This window comes from Asparagus officinalis, chromosome 5 (genome assembly GCF_001876935.1).
Source record: "Asparagus officinalis chromosome 5, Aspof.V1, whole genome shotgun sequence".
Taxonomy (NCBI): Eukaryota; Viridiplantae; Streptophyta; class Magnoliopsida; order Asparagales; family Asparagaceae; genus Asparagus; species Asparagus officinalis.
The window spans coordinates 7,192,194-7,205,065 of NC_033798.1; the positions used below are offsets into that span (position 1 = coordinate 7,192,194).

The 12,872-nt window shown below is 34.4% G+C and overlaps 2 pseudogenes; one reads left to right on the top strand and one right to left on the bottom strand.

Moving 5' to 3' along the window:
* The window catches only part of LOC109843782, a 3,187-nt pseudogene extending 1,028 nt beyond the window's left edge, over positions 1–2,159 (top strand).
* The window catches only part of LOC109843781, a 31,078-nt pseudogene continuing 21,491 nt past the window's right edge, over positions 3,286–12,872 (bottom strand).

Consider the following 12,872-nt stretch of genomic DNA (forward strand, 5'->3'; position numbering starts at 1 on the left):
TAGGTTAGCGTTTTTCTTTTACATTATATTTTCTGCATTGTAAAAAGATGCAACTAATTAATTATGACAACATTATTTTTCCATTGGTTTTTAGACTTTTCAGAAAAACTAGCTAAAAATATGTTATTTATTTATTTGTTGAAACTAATTTCATGTTTTTTTTTTTAAATTCAAGGCGATCTCGGACAAACATCTGACTCAAATCAAACACTCCGTCATTATGTTGAAAATGGGAATGGAGATGCAGTGTTGTTCATAGGAGACCTCTCTTATGCTGATGATCATCCTCTTCATGACAACAGAAGGTGGGATTCTTGGGGAAGAATGACCGAAATAAGCACTGCGTATCAACCATGGATTTGGGTTGCTGGCAACCATGAGATTGATTTCGTCCCGGAAATCGTAAGTATAAATTGTATTTGGGCTAACTTGTAAATCGGTCCGATTTGTGCCTATCATGTGAATATCATGTGACATCAACGTGTTACAGAGAGATTCTTTTATATTTCTCAGAATTGAAGAGAGTCTTTATTTTCTTTTCTAGTTGTTGACGAGCATGTTCTATTTATGAAAGATAACGAAGAGATATTAATCTTGCTTGAACACCAGGAGATCTAAACGCTGACGAAAGAAATTTAGGGATAACAAGCACCTAACCTTTAAAATACTTTGATTCCATAATTAAATCAACTTTTACTTGTTTTTTTTTAATGTTTTTAACTTTATGAATTTAACAAAACGTGTTTGAAAATAAAAAGAAATCAAAATATATGGATTGCTAATTACTATTTTTTTCGTTAAAATGTTATTTTGTTTTCAGGGTGAAACAAAGCCATTTAAACCTTACACGCATCGCTACCCAACGCCTTACAAAGCATCACAAAGCACTTCCCCTCTTTGGTACTCTATAAAGCGGGCATCTGCCCACATTATTGTCCTCTCCTCTTATTCCGCATATGGTAAGCAATTTTTCCTGATTTCTAAAGTTTTATGGAAAATTCACATATAATGAACTTTGAGATCATAAGCAATTTTAATTAGAGAAAACTATTGTGGCATTTTTCAATAAATTGTCATGTCTAACTATAGTAATGATAAATTGTCACATGCTTTGCACATGACATGTTCTAGATAATCAAACCTTTTATACTCACTCCCCATTCCATCTTCAAGGATAATCATTTGCTCAAAAAGTTCCTTGTATTTTTTACATTGTTGAAAACTCGTTGCAGTTTTCTGGTAAAAAAAGTTAATGATAGTTATGTGCAAAAACCTTCAAAATTCACGATACTCTTGAAAATTTTACCAAATTTTGTTCTCAAGTAACTTATTCCTATGACAATTTTCTTCAGGAAAGTACACTCCTCAATATGACTGGCTTGAAGCAGAGCTCAAAAGAGTGAATAGATCAGAGACCCCATGGTTGATTGTTCTAGTTCATGCTCCGTGGTACAATACCTTCAACTATCACTACATGGAGGGAGAGACTATGAGAGTAATGTTTGAATCATGGTTTGTTCAAAATAAAGTTGATCTGGTGTTTTCTGGTCATGTCCACGGATATGAAAGATCGGTAACTTTCTTAATCAGAACCATCTATTATTGATCTTTATATAATAACGGACTCACAAACAGTTCAATTTTTACATGGCGTAGGAACGTATATCAAATATCGCGTATAACATAACAGATAAAGCATGCACCCCGGTGAAGGATGAGGATGCACCCGTTTATATCACCATCGGCGACGGTGGAAACATTGAAGGATTAGCGAAAGAGTACGACCGTTCTCTACACTTTAATATAAAAGTTTGGATTATTTAGATGCACATCATAGTCCATTTTGTCACCACATACATTCTCTGATTCCTATGAACATATATCATTGCTAACATTACGTTCTTCGTCCCTATAAATGCGCTATTAAATTTTGTCATAAATTCTCTAATGATCGTGACAAGCTTTTGAAAAACTGTAGTTTTGTGGAGCCACAACCGGACTACTCCGCGTTTAGAGAAGCAAGCTTTGGGCACGCAACGCTAGATATCAAGAACAGGACTCATGCTTACTACTCGTGGCATCGCAATCAAGATGGGGAGAGAACCGTGGCCGATTCTGTTTGGTTCTACAACAGATATTATCGACCGTACGAGTAGTAGATGTCTGCAAAAAACGCTAGAAAGTAGAGTGATAGTTGTTGAATAAAATCGTTCCTTTTGTTGGATTGTTTGAGGTGATTAATGAGAAAATATATGGATTGCGTTTTGAATGGTGTAAAAATGCATTACTGTTTCTAACAATGATTTCTTCCTACCTGATTCATACGACATTTTTCTTTTTACAGCGATCGGTATCATACTTAATGTCGGTTGAGTTGTTTGTATTTAAGTTTAAACCTTAGTCATGTAGGTAGCATACTACTCTACACCAAAAAATGGCTAGGGCCCCGGGCGATACAAATTTAATATCATTTCCATTCAACATCCTCGAATGGTTTACCAATTTTTTTACATCATATATTAATTGATTTTCCTCTCCCTTTTTTTTTGGGTCCAAAAAATCCATTTCCCCATCATATATGAAGTGATTTTCTCCTTTTTTTTTTCTTTTTTGTGGGAGGAAAATATCCAAGCGCAATGCAATTTGGAGATGGGTGACTAATGTCTGCTTGATAAGACGAAATTCATCCAAACGCATGATCGGTACTAGTTGTGCGTAATGATATTTGGATAGTTCTGGATTTTTTTTTAATAATGAAAATACAGGTGACTCGTCATCTCATCAAAATAATTTATTCACGAGTTTTGATTTTTATTAACATTTTTTAATGCCAATTATAACCTGTTGGCCTCAACAAAGACTTCCGAATGCAAGGTAAAGAAACGAACGTTTCATAGCATTATCTACTGACTCGTTAAACTTTAAAATTTGTGCATAATTTAAGGATCCCCCCAAAAGTTGGCATCTCCTTAGTATACTACTAAAGCTGAGTCAGATCTCAGATACACTCGTTACTTCCTTCAAGTGAGTAATAGCGAGTAGCAAATACAATGCAACATTTTTTTTTTTGATGGGCGAGCACCCGCTTGACCTTGTAACAATCTAACTCCTTCAACAAGAAATTATAATCGCCCAATATCCTGAGTTTGTTGATAGCCCTATGTTGAGAGATGCAAAATATTACTTCGAATAATTTAACATTATTTTCCTCAACAACCATACATAATCATACATTAGAACGATGGACTCCAAATATCCTGTAAAAAAAACGGAGAGAGAAAGAGAGATCGAAACATATATGGGATTCCATATCATGAAACCATTTAAATTCCCACCTCCTTTGGATAAACATGCAAATCGACATTAAGCCTTGAAGCGATTATTACCAATGTCTTATCGCAGCCCTTTCCAACAACGAAAAGCTACGCTCTAAATTTTTTTAGACCCCTGAAAGTAGAGGAACTGCCTGTTACAAGAGGCTAAAGCTGCGGTTATGGGCTAAATACTTATAATTGAAGCTAAATTTATGTACAAGTCACAGCCGAGAAAAGGGTGAAAACTTAAGTGTACAGCACCGATATTTAGCAACAAGCATGAGATAACCAAATTTTCTCTCTTCCGTCTGTTGCTGGATTATGAAACCCGAGAACAATGAACAAGCACTTCGCACGGAAGCCAGCAAGGCTTCTTCGTCAGTATTTAAGTCCAAGCCAGAGACTCGAGTTCTCATCACAAGGTTGAGCTTTGTATGTGCTTACTAGTGTGTCGTAAGACCCAACACTTGTAGGGTTTGCCTGTATTGAATACATGAAACATAAAACATCAGCGGGTGAAATGTGAGTCATGTACGCAAAGATACAAATTAAAGAGCAGGAGTAAACAATGGTTGGTGCATGACAGACGTAGCACGCATGCAGAGCAATATAGCCCTGATGATCAACATATAGTGATCATAGCTGACAGTTTGGATGTGTGCCACATCAACACACTTAGCAATACTAAAAAAAAATAAAAAAAAAAAAAAAAAAAAAAAATGGATGGAGACACTAGTCCGCCTTAGTCCTCAGAATATAATATTAAATAATAATAAAAAAACAATTGTTTCTCTATCTTCCAGTTTCCTTATTCGTAAGAGCTTTACTGCACCACACGTTATTGGGCTAGCTCAAAATTAGATTTGAATCCTAGGGTTGTCCATAGCTTCTTTCGGCACGGCGCTACATGCATTAAAAAGTAGGTACGAGCGGACAGCGCTCATATATATATATATATATATATATATATATATATTATATATATATATACAGTATATATATATATATATATATATATACTATATATACTATATATATATTATTATATATAGATATATATATAGATAGAGAGAGAGAGAGCAGGGAGAGACGAGAGAGAGCAAAACTCGTGTGTCAGCTTAAGTGGTAGCAAAAAGCTGTACACCAAACTTTTTAAGCCACTCATATGTGCCCTAGGATCTTACTGATAAAAAAAGATGCGTTTTTATATTAATAAATGGAATGGGCGCTTAGCGAAGTTTGGTGGACGATCAAACTGAAATTTGATACGATCTTACTCGGTCTTTTTTCTTTTTTTTCCTCTATCTCTCCTCTCTCATATCTAATATATATATATATATATATATAATATATATATATATATATATATACAATATAATGATATATATATATTAAGAAAACTTTATTGTCAACTTAAATTGGACCATCACCAAAATTTCTATCCATGATGAAAAGTCTCTTCATATCGATGCATGGGATCTCTACTTTTCATGGTATCATACAATGGAATAGAAATTTTGGTGGCATGATCCACTTAAGTTGACATAAGTTTTCTATCTATCTATCTATCTATCTTATCTATATATATATAATATATATATCATATATAGTATATTATAGTATATAGAGAGAGAGAGAGAGAGAGAGATATATGTAATGGGTAGGTATCCTTGTCATAGGAGGGATTTCCTTCCTATTGATGCCCTCTAAAATCACCATGATTTGAGGCCGACATTGTGGCGATTATGCCGCTCCGTGAACTGATCTACATATTCTAAACCCCAACACACAAGTTGGAGTCTAAACCTGATCGTCGTGGTTCGTTTAGTCCTAATTTTCTTTTTTAGTTGACCCTTCATCCCACTCTGTATCCAATTTTAACGGTTTGAATGAATAGAACTTTTTCACTGGCCGATGGAGGGCAACGACGGGACGGATTTACTCCAAACTTGATGTGTTGGGTTTTTTTAGAATATGTATGATCAAGTTCAAACGGAGCGGATCATCCATAATGCTCGCTCCAATCATGCTGATTTTTAGAGGCTGTCAAGGTAAGAAATCCCCTCCTATGACAAGGGATACCCATAATCTCATAATATTATATATATATATATATATATATATATATATATATATAGGTGAAAACTTGTGTCAACTTAAGTGGATAGAGAATAGTGTGTCCACCAAAATTTTTAACCACTCATATTGCCTAGGGATCCTTGTATTATATAAAATTTTACTATGTTTAATTTCAAATTCTCAATATAATAAGCTCATTCCTTAAAATTATAAAGTAAACTCATTTAAAACTTTGACTTTATATACACACACACACACAAAACACACACACACACTTACCTATTTAAATATGAGAACACGTCTCACATTCTTAGCATTGTCATTAATTTTAAAGAAAAGACAAAAGCAAATAGTCAAGCACTCATGTGAATGGTGATGTCATGTTCCACTAACAAATTTAAAACTAAGGAAATAAGAGAGAGAGAGTCTTCTTCTTCCTTGCATATCTCAGCTAAACCCATTTTTCTCAAACGTAACTGCTCCAAAAATTCTCTCACACGTGGGAAATGAGTTGCTCTCGTGTCCCCTCCGTTTGGGTGCGGAAACGTACCCAAACCGCACCTGACACGGGTACGGCGCCAAAATTGCCGTGTCAGGGTATCATAGGATTTGATTCTACATAGGACTCTGTGCACTTTTATCGTCTTCGTTGTTGTTGCTGTTGATAATAATTATTATTATTATCATTATTATTATTAAATAGGGGTTGAGAGAACATCCTATTCCGTGTTAACCACGCCAAATTAGAATAAAGAAGGTGAAAAGAGAATAAAATTGGGTTCTAAACTTCTACTACATTGTTTTTTGAGTTTGTGTATGATAGGAAATGATCGTATAAAATTTGTAGATTTTTCTAAAAGCTTGACTATTGTGCGTGGTGCAGTTTTGTACCATTTATACCAAAAAAGTAGTCCATGTCTATACCCGTAAATGACATTATAAGCAGCAGTAGCTCGTCAAGTAACCATATGCTGATGACAAATCCTCATCTGGTAAATAATAAGAAAAATTTTACACATGCAAAATTCTACCCGCTGGAACCCTACTTGGTCGATGTTTCTATTCATGCAAAATTCAAAATCTCAGTGTCAAACATAATGAGTTTAAAAAAGGTCAGGAAACCATATACATATTGATAAATATTACCAGTACTGGGAAGTCCTAGTCATAGTGTAAAGTACCTAGACAATGAAGTCCTTATGTTTGGCTGATCGGCATAAGCGGCAAGTGGACTTCGTAAGTTCGCATATTTATTCAAGGCATTCTCCAGCTGCAGAGGAGGTAACTGCAAGAACAAACTTCACATAAAGATGTTGACAGACTAGAAAAGAAGGATAAATCAGATTAGAACACAAATTAACCAGTAGGCGGTACCTGTAATAGGACATTGAAAGAATGTGGATGTGTCTGAGACACTAATTTTAAGAACCCTACCCACAGCTTTGGCATCTTCCATATCTGTATTGAGGAACAAAAACAGAGTTTAATCATAAATTTGCACTTGGTGAATATGCAACACTTGAAAGAAATATAGGTTTGTTGTAACCAAAATAACTCATTCAAAATTCAATCAACATTCTATTATATCATGTTTTCTAGACATGAACATTGCTCATAGGAGAATCTCTTTCATTACTTTCTTTGATCCACACACAAATCCTATAGACCGCATATTTAGAAATAAGTTCCTTTGAAGCCCGGAAGCATCTTTTAACCAACAAGCAATTTAGACTGTAGCACTTCATTATGTAGTCCACAAAGAACAGCACTCGGAAAAAAAAAGAAAACAAAAAACCCGCCCAATGGTTTCATAGGGAAATGTGGGACCTGCTATATTGACAGCTAAGTAGTTAGTACAAAACAAAGTTGTTTGTTTATCACAAATTGGAAGCATAACAGCTTTAGCTGCAGTCGTATTTTCAATTTGTTCCTTCAGTGTGGTACAAGTGGGCCAAAATAGTACTCTGGAAACAAATTTAAAAAAAGGGCAATGAATGCTGCAGTCAAATTGGACCAGAAGATATTTGCAAGCCTATTTGCCCGTTTGCCAGCATTCCTAAGCAACTCTTAATTCTATCTGATGGCAACAAACTTAGTTTTATTTACCTTAACAAATCCCTCCATCTAGTTTCTATTTCTGGGTTTTTTTTGTGAACAGATGTTCCCATAGATTTACATCTCCAATTTTCATCTGTTACACATTCAAACATGGACTTTGATCTCATCTGCAGAACAGAAAATCATTGCTAACTACCAAACAACTCCTACATGAACGTCTCATCTAGTACTTCTAATCACAAGAGGGATCTCGACCTCCAATCATTCAGAAGAATACAGAGTGACCTACGTTTGCCGAGGAGAATATCCCCAGATTCTCTATGTTATCAATCAAACACGGAGACTACTACCATCAAAACTTCTCTTTACAATTTTTCTCAACCAAAAAAAAAAGACGAGAGACAAAAAAAGGATTACTGTAACAGTGTTTCTGATTTTGCAACTAACACAAAATTTCCATTATCATGAAGTAGAAAAGAAAGGTATCTTCAACAAGATTGAAAATTTTCATGCTACAACTAAGCATCTATTTAAATGCATACTTCTGTTTTCTACAATTTGGCCAAGCAAGGAAGACCATCATCGTTGCCAAGACATTTAGTGGTCCAATTCTTTTCGATTATAAAGTGCAGCAATTCAGTTATACATACAAAGTCCCAGTCAATAGATTTCCCATGGTTGCTTACATGTAACAGCACGGCTGCATGCTGATGATATGTATTCAAATTGAAAACCAACTGCTCCTACTATCAATCCTTGGAGGAAAAAAAAATTCATTATCATTTTCTATCATGTTTGCCATTTCTTCTTCTGCCATCAGGAGAAGAAACACTAGTTTGCTTGCTGTCTTTCTCCATTTAACTACCTAGAATCTGGAAGGAGTCTTGTTCATAAATTTGGTACAATTAACAGAGAATTGTACATAAGAAATCATAGAAGGAGAAAATAAAAGAAAAAATATATCTTTTTTGACAAATATTCCTTGTCTGTGTATGCTAGGCAGTGCTAGAGAAATAGGAAAAGAAATGATACCGAGGGAAAATGGAGCTGATACCTGTTTCTCCACAAGTTTTGAAAGTATTCCCATGACAAAATCAATCTGAAAAACAATGGAGTGAAGAGTAAATTTCATGCAAAAGCATGGTTTTATTGGTTAAAGTTTGATTCATGGCAAGTTCAGCCTACTGGACATATTATTTTTTCTTTTGCGTAAAAAAAATAATCCAACTAAATAAAAAGGATTTTAAGCAGATATGCCGCTCTTGAAAATGTAGAAAACACAGAACTTTATCTTAGAACAGTATACACCAAATACTTTCAAGTCAGGGGTTAAAAATAAAAAGTCACTTATAAAAGAAGCAAGTTGGTTTCAATTAATTTCCTGTCACACCTTTCCAAAACCACAAGAATCCCTCCATCTGAGAACAGTATACAGCAGATACTTTCAAGTCAGGGGCTGAGGATAAAAAGTCACTTTTAAAAGAAGCAGCTTGGTTTCAAGAAGCAAATTGAAAATGTGGGTATGTTACGTATGTATATGGTGTGCCAAATATACAACTTAAGAATTTTGAAAATGGTGAATATTGTTGTTTCAATTGCAAATGAGATGATATTAAAAAGCAAATAGATAAGCAAAGTAACAATTTAAGTTCAACTCTTGAAAAAACATAAACAGAAAGTACAACTTTTTCTAATAGAAATGTTAGAACCCATTCACATTGCTTTAATATCTGATTGAACTTTAATATGGGAATAAATGTTCTAAGAAATTGCTGTTAATAAATTATTATCCTTACATATGCTAATCAATTTAAAGAACGACATAGTGAGAGAAGGAATGGAATTGTAACAGATATCTTCATTGTTTTTTATTAGATATAATACAGGAAGTAGAAAGGACTCAACGAGCATATCACAAAAAATTACCGAGGGTACGGGATAAGCCCCAATAGCTTGAATGACTGTCTCAAAAAGAAGCATAGGCAGGGGCACTTGTTCAACCTGAAGAGGATGCATGAACATGTCAAAGTGATTCTTATAAACTAAGCTAGAGAACTAACATTTCATTATTAATGCATACCATGTGGCTAAGGGATTTTGCTAAAACATGCTGAGTGAAAACCGTACGTTGCTCAAAACAAGCTGTGCAAGCATCTGTTATCTGAAAATCAACTTCCCATGTATTGTTAATCTTTGATTAAACAACAAAGGCACATATAGATGTGAATGAATATAACCAACACTATGACATGCCTTTTTAAGGGCAACCCCATGTTTTACAGGATCAACATCATGAATTGCAACCAATACTTCTACAGGTGTTAATGCAGGACCTGTATGAGCTGAACCCTGCCATGGAATTCATATGAAATTAGGCACAATGTCTGGGCATTGAAAATCCAACTTAGGAAATCAATATGTATGGATAAGCAGGATGCTAATATCACATATCATGCTGAATGCCACAGAAATCATAACTGCATAATGAAATAAGATATGAAAGTTCATTTCTATTATCTAAGAAGACAAGTACTGTGAATAGGTGATTCAAAATAAAATATGCCCATGCACACAGATAGGACATGGACAACTCATGAGGCAGGATAAATTCTTCAAGAACCAGCAAAAATAAATTTATATATCATAATTTGCAGACTGTAATCAACTTAATGAGTTCACTTAAATCTAGCATTTCACTTACACAGAACCCTAGAGCGCCCATATTAGCATTTCACTTACACAGAACCCTAGAGCGCCCATATGAAAATTATATTCTCTATCCTTATCCATCACTATCATCATTATCCCCAAATAACAGATCCACACAAAACGTTCATCTTTTACAACCAATTACTTTTTATTTCTAGACTTGTATTTTTTAAAATTGGATTCAGCATTTCAAAGGTTTTGAGAGGACGAATATTAAAACTTGTCTTTCCAGATACATCTGGGCAAATGACAGTCTGAGGGTTGATAGGCTCTATGAATTCAAGCAGTTGAACCAAACTTGGTAAAAAGTCAAGGTTTACCAGTAATCTCCAAATAAATGTAGAATCAGAACAAATGATACCAACAGAGACCATTATACACATGGTTAGGACAGCGACAGTGGGAAAAAAACTGACTTATTCTTCTGACTTGTGTAGAAGATAATGAACAGTGCAAAGTAAGATAGTAAATGTGAGAACTGACCAGAGAGGAAAGCAGTGGCTTAAGCAAAGGAAACAAAAGTAATATTGATTGTATTTCCTATGTTATTCAAAAAAATTATTTTATGGATAAAAAAGATCAAGATTATAACTGCTTGAATGACTCGCTACAATAAATATCAGGAAAAGTTATTGGCACACTGGAAGCAGATGAAGAATTAAATTAAGAGATGTACTAAGATAGAACAGAATATCATACGACAAAAGACGAATGTAGAAAACAGAAGATGAAACCATGAGTCAAAATATTGTATTCATATTCAAATGCTAAAACTGAAACCTTTCAGCAAATAATAGTATTCATAGAAGAATAACAGAATTAAAAAGAAATCACTTGGTGCAAGAAACACACAGAACCCTGAAATTTAAGAAACAAGTCAAGCCAATGTAACTAACAGATAACAAGCATTACTCATTTCTCTAAGTTGGCACTTAAAACTCTTTCTTTTTATTTAATCTCAAACAAACAAAGCACAAATTATCATAGCTATGATAATATGGCTCCAAACACGTTAGAAACTTACCTCAATAATTCATCAATTGCATAAAGTTGATACGTTGATAATGGTGTAAATTAGATATTGAAGACTGAAGCTCTAAGTTGCATGGAAACGGGAACGGAATACGGGTGCGCGTATGGGCACGAGACATGAAAAATCTGTGAAATGTAGGGTACGGGACACGGCTACGCACACATATATTGAAATTAATGATTTACATGAGATTATCATTGTTTTTCAATTCATGTGTTATTAGAATTAAAATTCCTATCACATTTTTAAGTTTCTTTTATTATGTTGATTATTTGGAAACTGCTTATTTTTTAACTAGACACCCAAAAGACTCTTTAAATAAAAAAATTTGAACTTGGATATGGGCTGAAACAAACCTGACCCGTGTCTAATGTGTTTTTAAGAAATGGATTTGAACTATATGATATGCGTCTAAGAAGTGTATGACAAGTGTTTTAAAGTAAAACATATATTATATAATGGAGTACATGTCTGTAAAAAAATGTATGCATATATCCAAGAGTGTCCATGAAGTTTGGGTAGAGGTACGGCTTCATGATAGAAATACCCAGGTAACGTAGCTGAAGCTAATTTGGAACTCTTCATAAATATCAATACCTAACAATACCAACTAAACTCCAATAGCTCTGTTGCCCCCCTTTTAATCTTGCTCCATAAACCTATCAGTCAGCTGGAGAGACGGGGGCAATGGGTATCAATAGTCGAAATCCAAATATTTTCTCACCTCAAAATTCAAGGTCATAACAAAGTAACATGTTATGTACTATTTGTGAAAACTTGTAGCTGAAAGAATATAAAACCCACTCATCATGATCTGGATCAGCCTAAATTTTACATATACGACTTCCATGACCACCCTGAACTGGAAACCGGATCCTATGACCCTGACATACAACTATTCTCAAGTGTAACTATACTCACCGGTATCCACCCTTCGTCTGTCTCTCGTAAGTCAATGTGCTTTCCAGCTCAATGAAGGTAAATGAATCATGATATTCAGTAGTCATTGATATTTTCACCAATGCACGACTTTAATTCAGGAATTTCAATGGTTAAGTGTTCAACAATACCTGTAAAATACGAGCAAGTGCATCTTGAAACTTCTCCAATGGTAGATTGACAAGGCGAGGGAAAATAGGCAAAACCTGGTTAAATAAACAATTGCAGACTTCATTTAAATAAATGATTCAACTGCATTGTCATCTTGAAATTACAAAAAGATCTTCCGAAAGTAAAAATTTATAAATATTTGTAGTGATCCAAGGGTCCTTATCATTCTGAATGGCGAACATGCAATGTATAAACCTGTTTTTAGCCCCCACATAATGACTCAAGACATTCAGATAATACCCACTAATAAACCTGTTAACCATGTAGTGGTGAAAGCACAAAATATTTCCATTCAATCAATCATTACTAGTGGCAACAAAACATTCTCCTTTTTGTCATAAGCTCGTAAAACAAACAGATGCAAGAGTATATCTCTGGAAATATTTAACTCAAACAAACATAGATCTTGCATATGTGCCAACATCGAGTTATTTTGAATTTTGTATCTAATGCAATTTTAAGCTATGAGTTATGTGAGAAGACGAAATGACGTAAACTTATACGCCTTTAAATGAAAAAAGAAAGTGTACTGAAAATATGTCTGTGGGTGTGTGTCTGTGCTTGTGTAT